The following is a 14,319-nucleotide window of genomic DNA, read 5'->3' as shown; positions in this document are numbered from 1 at the left end:
GGTCTCTGTAGCCAGATACCCGAGAGCCTTGCTGGTCACTATAAATCCATTCACAACAACACTCAGTGGGGTTGGTCTGGAAGGTATAGTAGATAGAAAAGGAGAAATTGCTTTTTTTCTAGGTGTCCCCTCACTCACCAGGGTTGCCCCTTGGTGACATGCTTCATCATTGGGGCCATCCCAGTCCTCTACGGCCTGGGGCGTGCTGCGACTTGCGAATTACGTAGGAGCACTTACAAATGACTATGTGTGGTGCAGATGTGATAGTGGAGTGGACTAAGTGATGTGTTAAGGGATCAATGTAGAAGCCGAGAGAGAGCCAAGAAATGCAGTCACAGTCAGAGAAAAAGGCAAGGGATACTGTATCTATGTGGTTGTAGTGGTCCTGTTGGAAGTGGTAAGTAAGTTGCCTGCAGAAAAAAAATCCTCCTATTAGCGGCACTCCTCCATTGCAGCCGACGCTTCGTCCATCGATGTTGGTCACCTGAAGACACCCTGTCCACTGCCTGCCTGATGCTGAATTGTGGCTCGCTACTGTGAAGCCTGACTCCATCCTTTTTTCCCCATTGCAGAGACTGAAACCCGGCCTGTAATTATTCAACGAAAAACAGGAAGTGATATAATATTACAACACCACTGATAAATAAATATAAGGTATGTAGGCTGTGGAGTGCAAAAAGTCACAATTTGTTTTTCCTAGTAGACAGTACAATATTTTTGAAAGTGCGTACTCTGAGTCACCTTTTGAAGGATAAATAAGTATGGGCAAATTAATGTAGCGGATCTTGCCCCTCAAGCTAGGTGTACTGTAAACTGTGTTTTAGAACAAAATTAGATCTTCCTAGCAGTGCTCCCACCCAGACCCTTACTAAAGCCAGTCGCAAAAATGTAGAAGACCCCCAATCAAATCTCAAAAAACGAGGCCTAGCAGAAAACTGGTGACAAAACTTACTTTGAAAGTAAAAGTAGGCCGAAGTACCCTAATTACCCATTACCCACCGTGGATTGCATTCAAACCACTTGCAAGCAACCAAGCAAAAGTAGCCATAGCCAGCATCGCTCCAAGACTCGAAATCCCCCCCACTCAAACACATGCAATAGAAATACTGCTAACCCTAACGAACCCTAAGTTAAGAATAGTGGCAAAGGCTTTCTTTAACTATGCCAAATCCCCCCTTTCCCACCATGGATTTTCTTCAAATGACTTGCAACCAAAATTACACATTCTCACGAGTGCTCTAAGACCCCAGAACTCAGTTGGAAAAATCTAGAACACCCCGAAACACATGCAATCCTGCTGCTAGGGCTAACCCTAACAAACCCTAAGTTACAAAAAGTGCCAAAACGAAAGGCTTTTCCACGCGGATTTTGTCCCAACCACTTCTACCCGGTATTAGACCTTCCCAGGAATGCCCCAAGACCCGGCAACCCACCCGCCAAGAAGCGTAACACCCCCAAACAGGCCAAAAGCAAAATCTCATACTTGCAATATTTCTGGGCCTTCGGTCCAAACGCGCAGCGTAGCTAGGCCATAAGTCGGGGTTGGCACGACGGATTAACTGAAAAGCAAATGCAATCAAGATTAGAGTGTCCCAGCAGTGCTCCCAGACCACGAAACTCACCCGCAAACAGACGGAACCCCCCCTAAGAGCACCTCAAAGGCAAGCAAGTCATCAAAAACACAAAAAAAATTCCGCCTGGGATTTGGTCCAAAACACTTTTATCCGGTATTAGAGCTTCCCAGCAATGGCCCCAGAGCCGTCAACCCAGGAGAAAACGAGTAGAAGACCCCCAAACAGCCAAAGAGCAAAAGTACAAAAATGGGGACTTAGTCAATTTTTCACAAATTTCCCAAATCACTCCGCGCGCGCTCTGCAGCTAGGCCCTAAGTCCCCTCTGCCACCATGGATTTGCTTCAAACCTCTTGCAAAGTAAAGTATATATAGCCAGCAGTGCTCCCAGACCACGAAACTCACCCACAAACACCAGGAAGCCCCCCAAACAGGCCCCCGAAAACGCTACATAGAGCAAAATGTCAGAAATAGCCAAAAAAAAATCGGCCTGGATTTTGTCCCAACCACTTCCACCCGGTATTAGACCTTCCCAGGAATGCCCCAAGACCCGTCAACCCACCCGCCAAGAAGCATAACACCCCCAAACAGGCCAAAAGCAAAATCTCATACTTGCAATATTTCTGGGCCTTCGGTCCAAACGCGCTGCGTAGCTAGGCCATAAGTCGGGGTTGGCACGACGGATTTCCTGAAAAGCAAATGCAATCAAGATTAGAGTGTCCCAGCAGTGCTCCCAGACCACGAAACTCACCCACAAACACCAGGAAGCCCCCCAAACAGGCCCCCGAAAACGCTACATAGAGCAAAATGTCAGAAATAGCCAAAAAAAAATCGGCCTGGATTTTGTCCCAACCACTTCTACCCGGTATTAGACCTTCCCAGGAATGCCCCAAGACCCGTCAACCCACCCGCCAAGAAGCATAACACCCCCAAACAGGCCAAAAGCAAAATCTCATACTTGCAATATTTCTGGGCCTTCGGTCCAAACGCGCTGCGTAGCTAGGCCATAAGTCGGGGTTGGCACGACGGATTTCCTGAAAAGCAAATGCAATCAAGATTAGAGTGTCCCAGCAGTGCTCCCAGACCACGAAACTCACCCACAAACACCAGGAAGCCCCCCAAACAGGCCCCCGAAAACGCTACATAGAGCAAAATGTCAGAAATAGCCAAAAAAAAATCGGCCTGGATTTTGTCCCAACCACTTCTACCCGGTATTAGACCTTCCCAGGAATGCCCCAAGACCCGTCAACCCACCCGCCAAGAAGCATAACACCCCCAAACAGGCCAAAAGCAAAATCTCATACTTGCAATATTTCTGGGCCTTCGGTCCAAACGCGCTGCGTAGCTAGGCCATAAGTCGGGGTTGGCACGACGGATTTCCTGAAAAGCAAATGCAATCAAGATTAGAGTGTCCCAGCAGTGCTCCCAGACCACGAAACTCACCCACAAACACCAGGAAGCCCCCCAAACAGGCCCCCGAAAACGCTACATAGAGCAAAATGTCAGAAATAGCCAAAAAAAATCGGCCTGGATTTTGTCCCAACCACTTCTACCCGGTATTAGACCTTCCCAGGAATGCCCCAAGACCCGTCAACCCACCCGCCAAGAAGCATAACACCCCCAAACAGGCCAAAAGCAAAATCTCATACTTGCAATATTTCTGGGCCTTCGGTCCAAACGCGCTGCGTAGCTAGGCCATAAGTCGGGGTTGGCACGACGGATTTCCTGAAAAGCAAATGCAATCAAGATTAGAGTGTCCCAGCAGTGCTCCCAGACCACGAAACTCACCCACAAACACCAGGAAGCCCCCCAAACAGGCCCCCGAAAACGCTACATAGAGCAAAATGTCAGAAATAGCCAAAAAAAAATCGGCCTGGATTTTGTCCCAACCACTTCTACCCGGTATTAGACCTTCCCAGGAATGCCCCAAGACCCGTCAACCCACCCGCCAAGAAGCATAACACCCCCAAACAGGCCAAAAGCAAAATCTCATACTTGCAATATTTCTGGGCCTTCGGTCCAAACGCGCTGCGTAGCTAGGCCATAAGTCGGGGTTGGCACGACGGATTTCCTGAAAAGCAAATGCAATCAAGATTAGAGTGTCCCAGCAGTGCTCCCAGACCACGAAACTCACCCACAAACACCAGGAAGCCCCCCAAACAGGCCCCCGAAAACGCTACATAGAGCAAAATGTCAGAAATAGCCCAAAAAAAATCGGCCTGGATTTTGTCCCAACCACTTCTACCCGGTATTAGACCTTCCCAGGAATGCCCCAAGACCCGTCAACCCACCCGCCAAGAAGCATAACACCCCCAAACAGGCCAAAAGCAAAATCTCATACTTGCAATATTTCTGGGCCTTCGGTCCAAACGCGCTGCGTAGCTAGGCCATAAGTCGGGGTTGGCACGACGGATTTCCTGAAAAGCAAATGCAATCAAGATTAGAGTGTCCCAGCAATGCTCCCAGACCACGAAACTCACCCACAAACAGACGGAACCCCCCCTAAGAGCACCTCAAAGGCAAGCAAGTCATCAAAAACACAAAAACTTTTCCGCCTCGGATTTGGTCCAAACCACTTTTAGTGCTTCCCAGCAATGGCCCCAGACCCGTCAACTCACCTGCAAAGAGGTAGAACAACACCCCCACAAGTGCTGAGTCTTTCTTCATTGGGCGTAAACCAGCCCTCTGCTTTGATGGAAATAGGAGTCTGGAGGAGGAGGATAGAGGAGCATGTTCTTCTGAACTTGTGAACCTGAGGAATGCAGACTGCGGCACCTTCAAATAAATTAGCAAACAAGTGAAGACAGTTCTGCTGATGGGCTTGTTTTTGTGATTATCTGATTAAAGTTTGAATTATATTAACTGTGCACAACAAAGAAAGACAGACACACAGGAATAAAAGTGAATAAGAATGAAAAAGAAAGTTATTGATTCGTTGTCTCATTTTCAGGGCTCGAAGTCGGTATCACGGTCCAGGAATAAGAATAAGGCTTCGTCATCATACTCTGCAAATTCAGGCAGGGTGAGCTCAGTGTCACCTGACAGAGTAGAAATTCCCTCATCTATGTTGCTGGCCACCTCCTCTTCATCCGGCACGCTCTCTCGTACTCTGAAATCTGGTGGTATGAGGTGCTGATTCATCTTGATCATTGTTAACCTCTCCACATTTTTGGGCGAGAGGCGGCTCCGTTTGGGAGTTACAATCCCACCAGCCTGAAGACCCGTTCAGAAGACACGCTTGCGAGTGGGCAAGACAAGTAGTTTAAAGCCAGGTTGGTGAGCTGTGGCCACAATTCTTTTTTCCCATGCCAATACGCCAATGGGTCAGAATTAACATAGACCTCTGTTGAGTCATTCAGATAGTCCTTCACCATCGACTCAAGGTCCTCATCCAAGGTTCCTCCACTTTGCTTAGCTCTTGCTGTGCCTCTGACCTTTTGAGAACCAAACCCACGCAGAGCTAGCCAATCCTCTTCAGCCTCCAATGTTTCTGTTGTCTTTCGTGCAGATGATCCGGTTGCCGGTGTCTTTAACGGCTGAGAGGTCACTTGTGCCACAGCCACAGGTGCAGAAGTGGATTGTTTTGACTGGGGATGGCCTGCTGATGTACTGCCATTTCCTTCAATTTCCAGCCGTTCTGTTTCAAACTTCTTGGCTGACAAGGCTAGCCAACGTTTGTACTTTAGAACATGTTCATCATCAAAAGGAAAGAATGCTTGGCCTGCCAGCGCCTTTTTGTAGCGTGGATCCAGAATAGTAGCACAAATGTAATGCTGTTCTGAGTGGATCTTTTTAAGACGTTCATCACCTTGTAGGAGCTCTAATAATTGCTCGGCCAGAAGCAAAGAGTCTTGGTTTTTATCTTTTCTAAACACAGAACACACCTCCTTCAGTTGGTCCTCCAGCATGTACAACAATGGGATAGCTTTTCCCAAATTAGAGTCCTCCTTGCTGACTGCACGCGTGAAGAACTCAAAAGGACGAAGCATGCGTGTCAGGCTTTCAACTATGTTCCATTGCGGCCCACCCATCCTCAGCTCCTCTGCACCCTCTTTAAGGAAATATTGATCGAGTTCCGTATACTGCTCATACAGACGCTCAAGCATGTAGAAGGTTGAGTTCCAACGTGTTACCACCTCCTGGATGAGTGCTTTCACTGGCATTTGATGTTGATATAGCAGGCTCCTCAGCTGCTTCCGGGCCTTAAAAGAATGGCTGAAATGCTTGCACATTTTTCGGCAGGTGTCCAATACACCGTACGCTGCACTGCCTTTATTACCCAAGAATTTTTGGACAACCAGGTTTATACAGTGCGCCAAACACGGCACTCTGAAATAGTAACCGTCCCTCATGGCCTTAACTATATTGGAGCCATTGTCCGTGGAAACATAACCAACCTTGCGTTTTAGTGGGGACAGACAGTTAAGGACCTTTGTGTTAAAGACATCCAAAATGTTTTCTGCTGTGTGACGTTTCTCCAAACCAAACATGGCTAGTGTTGCATGTTTCCGAGCACCTTTAAAAACAATGTTAGTGTCAACACCTGAGTTTAGCTTTGCTTTAGCCCCTGAAAAAGAGACCCAGTGTGCAGTGATGCACATGTAATCAGCGCCTGCGCCACTGGTCCACATGTCTGTTGTCAGATGTATAGTGTGAACAGCACTCTTCTGCAAAGCTGCCCCAATCACCTTCAGAACATCTTCATGTAGTGCTGGAACCGCAACTCGTGCAAAATAGAACCGGCTAGGAACCTTCCATTTAGGGCAGAGCGCTGTCACTAATTCTAGAAAACCAACCCCTTCTACAAAAGAAAAAGGGAGAAGGTCCAGAGCTAGCATTTTAGCCAGCTTAGTGTTATACAGACGGGTCATTGGGTGGTTGCGTTCATATTGCGCTTCTGTAAACAACATCTTTTTAATGTTGCCCTGGACCAAGGATTTACGGGATGATGATGATCTCTTCGACCCAGTTACGCTCGCTGATGAACTTTTCCGCATTGATGTCTCACTCTCTCCCACACTCTTAGTGTGGCTCCCATGGGGGGTGCTGCTGACAGGGGAACTGGGTGTAAGTGAAGTGTTTGAATCGTCTTCTACCTCCTCGTCATCACCAGATGAAAAAACAACGTTTTCATTGCGTGCAATTGCGGCTTCCTTGATCGTGTGTAGGTGCGCAAACCATTGGACATCGTGCGTTCTCCTAAGATGACCTCTCTGGCCTCCGGTACCATAGTTGGAACCCAACTTACCACGACTAACTCGAAGCTTACAAATGCTACAAATGGCTACGTTTTCATGTTTTGGGCAAACACTAAAGAAGTCCCAAACTGGAGACTTGAAATGTCTTCGGGGGCCGGAGGAGGCGGCGATACTGGTGGTGGTGGTCCTGCTGCTAATGCCAGATGAAGTGGAGGATGTGGATTGCCGAACTTCAGTACGTTTTGCACTTTCACCACCACGAATTGAGGTCGAGGACGAGGTGGGTACCTTCTTGCGAAGAAATATGGAAGCGGTAGGTTTTGGTGTACTACTTAACTCCAAATCTAATGATTCCATTTCCATTGCCTCCTCGCCGACATCATCATCACGCTCAGCAGCTTCTCGGGATAGGGTCAAAATGTCTCTTTGCTGCATGCCCGGTGGGGCTGCAGTGACCTTTGTGATGACTGGCTCGTCGTCATCGTGAGAGGCTTCATCACCAGCAGTATCTGTCACTTCTTGTTGAGCCTCATCACACTCCATAGGTTTGAGTTTTTGGACGACCTTCCTTTTACGCTTAGGTACCGGTGTCAGATCATGGTGTGCCTCACTCTCAGGCTGCCGTGGTGGTACCCATTCGTCATCCAGATCATCAGAAGGCGGTGGGCTTGAAGAAGATGTAGACACCCCCCTTGATCTTTTCCTTGCTAGGGATGTGGAAGACAATGAATGATCATCAGGAAGAGTGGCTTCCAATGATACCTCGGCTTCATTGTCGATTTCCTGATGTGCCCCTACTTCGGGAGGAACAACTATTGTGGGCACTTGTGAACCTCCATGCACCTTTGCTTGCGCATCTCCTTTTGCTGCCTCTCCTTCCACATGTACTTGGGCGTGTACTTGCACATGGTGTTGTTGTTGCGGCTGTGTTGATTCAGGGACATTGCTGCTACTTTCTTGCGATGAGCCAACATCACTGGTCGATGGTGATTGGAGAAGTACACTGACTGCCTCTGAAGCACTCAAGGGCTTTGACTTAAGTTGGCGTGGTAGTGGAGGCACTGAACCCAATGGAGCAGGGGTGCTGCTCCCAGCTTGGTCCCCAGCAGAACCTGCTGCAGCAGGCGTACTTTTTTTTTTGCTCCCAAAAAACGTGGCGGGTGGCACACCAGCCTCCTTGGTACCTTGCTTCTTCTGCTCCTTACTAGCAACTTTCTTGCTAGAGGAGCTACGGAGAACTTTCTTTGGGGGCGGGGCCATCTTCTTCAGAGCAGGTCAGACAGCAGGCCGCAGTTGCACGAATTGTAGAGTTGTCTGAGGCCAGACGTGACGTCGCGTGACGTTATGCTGCACACACACACCGCTGCAGGACTTCTTCCTGGCACTGGTGGTTCTCTTGAGTCTTGTGCACCTAAAAAAAATGGAAGACAGAGGAACATCAGTTCAGTTATAGAGCACAAAAAAAATCGAAAAACACTGCAAAATCAGCACAATCCCAATCCATCCATGCCCTCCATAATGTTTAAATTCAAGACAACCCACAGAAAGACTAGGCCCATGCAAGACTCACTAGTACCCCTGGGCATAAATAAAGGTTGAAAAGTAGGCAAAATGGTTGGAGGCCTAACAACAAAGCCTGCATTCAAAATGGCCACTTGCCTGCCAGCACATGGCCAGTGCCTGTAGCTGCACTCAAAATGGCCACCAGCCACATGGCATGTCCCTCCCCATGAACACCCCCAAAAATCGAAAAACACTGCAAAATCAGCACAATCCCATTCCATCCATGGCCTCCATGATGTTTAAATTCAAGACAACCCACAGAAAGACTAGGCCCATGCAAGACTCACTACCCCTGGGCATAAATAAAGGTTGAAAAGTAGGCAAAATGGTTGGAGGCCTAACAACAAAGCCTGCATTCAAAATGGCCACTTGCCTGCCAGCACATGGCCAGTGCCTGTAGCTGCACTCAAAATGGCCACCAGCCACATGGCATGTCCCTCCCCATGAACACCCCCAAAAATCGAAAAACACTGCAAAATCAGCACAATCCCATTCCATCCATGCCCTCCATGATGTTTAAATTCAAGACACCCCACAGAAAGACTAGGCCCATGCACCACTCACTACCCCTGGTCAAGGCCCCAACAACAGGTCAAAAATCGAAAAACACAGAAAAATCAGCACAATCCCATTCAATCCATGCCCTCCATGATGTTTAAGTTGAAGACAGCCCACAGAAAGACTAGGCCCATGCTAGACTCAAATAACCCTGGTGAAAAGGCCACAAGTACAGGCCCAAAAAACGAAAATCACTGAAAAATCTGCACAATCCCATTCAATCCATGCCCTCCATGATGTTTAAGTTTAAGACAGCCCACAGAAAGACTAGGCCCATGCTAGACTCAAATACCCCTGGTGAAAAGGCCACAAGTACAGGCCCAAAAAACGAAAATCACTGAAAAATCTGCACAATCCCATTCCATCCATGGCCTCCATGATGTTTAAATTCAAGACAACCCACAGAAAGACTAGGCCCATGCAAGACTCACTACCCCTGGGCATAAATAAAGGTTGAAAAGTAGGCAAAATGGTTGGAGGCCTAACAACAAAGCCTGCATTCAAAATGGCCACTTGCCTGCCAGCACATGGCCAGTGCCTGTAGCTGCACTCAAAATGGCCACCAGCCACATGGCATGTCCCTCCCCATGAACACCCCCAAAAATCGAAAAACACTGCAAAATCAGCACAATCCCATTCCATCCATGGCCTCCATGATGTTTAAATTCAAGACAACCCACAGAAAGACTAGGCCCATGCAAGACTCACTACCCCTGGGCATAAATAAAGGTTGAAAAGTAGGCAAAATGGTTGGAGGCCTAACAACAAAGCCTGCATTCAAAATGGCCACTTGCCTGCCAGCACATGGCCAGTGCCTGTAGCTGCACTCAAAATGGCCACCAGCCACATGGCATGTCCCTCCCCATGAACACCCCCAAAAATCGAAAAACACTGCAAAATCAGCACAATCCCATTCCATCCATGCCCTCCATGATGTTTAAATTCAAGACACCCCACAGAAAGACTAGGCCCATGCACCACTCACTACCCCTGGTCAAGGCCCCAACAACAGGTCAAAAATCGAAAAACACAGAAAAATCAGCACAATCCCATTCAATCCATGCCCTCCATGATGTTTAAGTTGAAGACAGCCCACAGAAAGACTAGGCCCATGCTAGACTCAAATACCCCTGGTGAAAAGGCCACAAGTACAGGCCCAAAAAACGAAAATCACTGAAAAATCTGCACAATCCCATTCCATCCATGGCCTCCATGATGTTTAAATTCAAGACAACCCACAGAAAGACTAGGCCCATGCAAGACTCACTACCCCTGGGCATAAATAAAGGTTGAAAAGTAGGCAAAATGGTTGGAGGCCTAACAACAAAGCCTGCATTCAAAATGGCCACTTGCCTGCCAGCACATGGCCAGTGCCTGTAGCTGCACTCAAAATGGCCACCAGCCACATGGCATGTCCCTCCCCATGAACACCCCCAAAAATCGAAAAACACTGCAAAATCAGCACAATCCCATTCCATCCATGGCCTACATGATGTTTAAATTCAAGACAGCCCACAGAAAGACTAGGCCCATGCACCACTCACTACCCCTGGTCAAGGCCCCAACAACAGGTCAAAAATCGAAAAACACAGAAAAATCAGCACAATCCCATTCCATCCATGCCCTCCATGATGTTTAAATTCAAGACACCCCACAGAAAGACTAGGCCCATGCAACACTCACTACCCCTGGTGAAAAGGCTACAAGTACAGCCCAAAAAAACGAAAATCACTGAAAAATAAGCACAATCCCAAGCCATCCAGCCCCTCCATGATGTTTAAATTCAAGACACCCCACAGAAAGACTCAGTCCACCCACCACTGAGTACCCCTGGGCAAAAGGCCCCAAAACAGCCCAAAAATCGAAAATTCCAAAATTTTAATTGCAGCAACTGTATTGCCCCAAACAAACTTACTTGTAAAATTTCTAATCCAACAGTGATCCAAAGAAAGTCAAAAAGGCCTCAAATCCAAAGATCCAGCAGCATCCACAAAAAGTAATCCTTCCAGCTGCACATCCAAATGAAAAGTGACCAGGAGATGGACAAAGCACTGGGAGGAGCCTGCTGAACAGGAACAGGAAGTTGAAGACTATGGGGCACTTCCTTCCTCCCACCCCCCTGCACCCCTCCCCAAAAATGGACTCCTCGCTAAAAAAGTGCAGGCAAATGTCAAACTAAGGAGTTATTCACATAAAAATCATCATTTCTAGAAGGTTTATGCTGCTTGCTGGTGGATTTCTTGTGCAGAATTGCAAATTTATATTTTCGCTCGCCGCATCTCAAATCTCGCAATTGCGAAGTACCGCGAGACGTGATCTCGCCGTACTCGCGTTGACAAACTATCGCTGGCAAGCCGCGATGACGTAATCGCGCTCGCCAATTCCCGCTGGATCACACAGCAAGATCCAAAATGGCGCAGCACTCGCAAACTATCGAAAAAAACAACTCGGCAAACGATGATAAACGCCGCGCGCCGCAAAAATTGTATCACCAACGCCGCGCGCCGCCAAAAAAATCCACTGCGTGCGAATTTGCGGATTTTGCGGGAAATCCGCAAATCTCGCGGATTGCGGATTTCCCGAAAATCCGCAAAATCCGCGAGCGTAACGGATTTTCCGCCCATGCTTAGTGAGGAAGAGGATTCAACGCGTACAAGCGAGTTCTCTTGTAATGTAGGGCCTTTTATATTGTTTCTTTGGGTGGGGTTCTCCAGTTAGGGTGTGGTTAGAAAAACATGGGAAGCATGCTTCAACTGCCTTTAAAGCAATGTGCTGAGTATGCAAATGAGCCCCTGAGCTCAAACTGAATATCCAGTTTATTCCTGCATCAGGTTGTACAATGAGTATGCAAATGAGCGCCCCAGCCCGAACTGAATATTCAGTTTATTTCTGCGTCAGGTTGTACAAAAATGTCACTTTGGCCTATGCTTGTGCAAAAGGGGCCAACTTGAAAACCCCTCATAGTAAAATATAAAACAAGGAACATCATTCATGACAAAATAAAAACAAAAGACACACAGGGCCAATCCTTATTACACAGTATGGGGCTGGGCTATGTTCCCAGTACAAACCCTAACACAAGAATACCAGTGGCATGTGGTCCTGGAAGAAGAGGAAGAGTAAACAAATGCCTCTCAGCCAGGCCCCAGTTCAGCCAATCACCCTCAGCCTCCAGCATCCCTGCCATCCCATTGCCAGCACCCCGCTAGCTGAAATCGACTGCTGCCTTCCCCTCCCACACTGACAGCAGGCCATTGATGTGTTGCATTGTGCAGCGGCTGGACACCTTTCAAATCGCTCACCTTGATGGACCGACATCCTGAATGCCATTTTCTAGCCCTTTTTAATTTTTTATTTTGGCGGGAGGCACATCTTGCGGTCGGTGAAGAGGGTGGGAAGGGAGTTGGGACCAGATTTCACTTTATTTGGACATTTCAAACTTTGAGACATTGGGGCTTGGGTCTGTTTGTTTGGGGAGAGTGGTTAAAAGGTGGGTCGGTGGAGAGGTTGGGGTTCTGTGTAAGGGTGGGTGTAAAACCCATTTTGCGGGCGAATTTGCGGATTTTCCGCGATTTCGCGATCCGCGAATTTCGCGAAATTGCGGTAAAATCCGCAAATCAGCGGGGACGAATTTTCAGCCAAGCAAGGGTTACAGCAGCAGGTGCAAAAGTTGAACCTAATTTCTTTGTAACCTTTTACAAAAGGGTTACAAACAAATTAACTTTAACTTGGATACCTGCTGCTAATTGCTTCCTGGCACCTCGTTGCCTACTTGCAACTATTCTCTGACCCTGCTCTGACCCTTGAAGCAGGGTCAGAAAATAGTTACAAGTAGGCAACGAGGCACCTTTCCAAGGAATTAAACCTCATTAGGAAGCACTTACAGATATAAAAAAACAGGAAGAAGGGAGAGGATGGCAAATACACCCATTTTGAGTTGTCAGGAGGTGTTAAACTAAAAGAGACCTTTACAGCACAATTTTCATATGCATTTTGCTAAATCTGTAGGGGCAACTCAGGAATCTTGTCCTTCAGAGATCCGGCCTCTCTTTCTTTCTCTCGTTCTCTCTCTCCCTCTCTCTTTACCTCTCTTCCTCTCTATCTATCTATCTATCTATCTATCTATCTATCTATCTATCTATCTATCTATCTATGTATCTATCTATCTATCTATCTATCTATCTATCTATCTATCTCTCTCTCCCTCTCCCATAAACGACTGCATGGGTAACTTCGCTCTGCAAGCGGCTCGCGAAGACGCAAAAATCCCCGCGAACACGCAAAAACCCCCGCGAACACGCAAAAAACAAAAATCCGCAAATTCGCACAAATTCGCGAATTTTGCGGATCGCGAATTGGTAAATTTGCAAATTCGCGGATCGCGAATTCGTAAAATTCGCCCATGCTTAGTTCTGTGTAAAAATGGGAAAACTATTGACATGTATGTCTGAAGTATATGTTTTACTTTGTACAGCTACCTTCAGTTTTTATGCATGTTGTTTATGTACACGTAAAATAGAGTGTACCATTTAGGAATGGAGTTATACCTCTGTAGCTATCCTGACCATTGGTGGGATGCTTCCATGACCTATATTGTCTACAGCTAGGTAGATAAATGATAGTAGCTGTTTGTTGATTAATAATCAAGTTAACTAGTTCACTTCACTCCATAGTTGTCTTATCTGAATATAGATGAAGTAATAACAGGGAAGACATCACACCTTCTCAAGTGAGGTCCCACATCCAGTTCCACCCAGGTGAACTCCAACTGTAGGATTAATCAGAATGATTATCCATAATAGGAAACTAAATGGAAATTAAAAGATTGAGTTAGTGGGTTATATAAATCTTTACAAAGAATTGACACCAGAGTACTACATGATGACACACCAAGACATCCTGATAGTGATAAAATAACAACAAATAGCAAATTTACCTGGGTTCTTTTAAGCAATGGCAGAAGCCAGAGCTAGCCCCACCTTGTAGTTGTGATGACTTTTCGGTACAGGACACAATGCATTGCGTTATGTTCTGTAGCCAATTTCACGAGCCGAGGAAAAAATATTTGCTCCCCATCTTGAGAGAAGCAGGTTTTACTCAGGTACGCCCGGCGCTGCTTTATTTACAGCTTGCGTCAAATCCACGTACAACATTTTGTATTGCAAATTTTTTAGTGGCCGCAGCAAGGGTGAAAGCTGCCGGTCAAATTTCGCCCTCTTAAATCATGTACATAGTACTTTTTAATGTGTATGAAGTATGTCGCTTTTAACATTTAATAGCATATATGTATTTTATGCCATGTTTTATTGTTTATGTTTCTTTGTATGACTTGGAAAAAGTCGAATAAAGATATCTTGACTGAACAACAAATAGCAATAGTAGTAATTTGGCTAATGGGGAGCTAGTAGTAACTTACAAAATCCTTGAAT

This window comes from Lissotriton vulgaris, chromosome 5 (genome assembly GCF_964263255.1).
Source record: "Lissotriton vulgaris chromosome 5, aLisVul1.2, whole genome shotgun sequence".
Classification (NCBI taxonomy): domain Eukaryota; kingdom Metazoa; phylum Chordata; class Amphibia; order Caudata; family Salamandridae; genus Lissotriton; species Lissotriton vulgaris.
The sequence above is the reverse complement of the archived record's forward strand: the minus strand, read 5'-3'. Positions refer to the sequence as shown.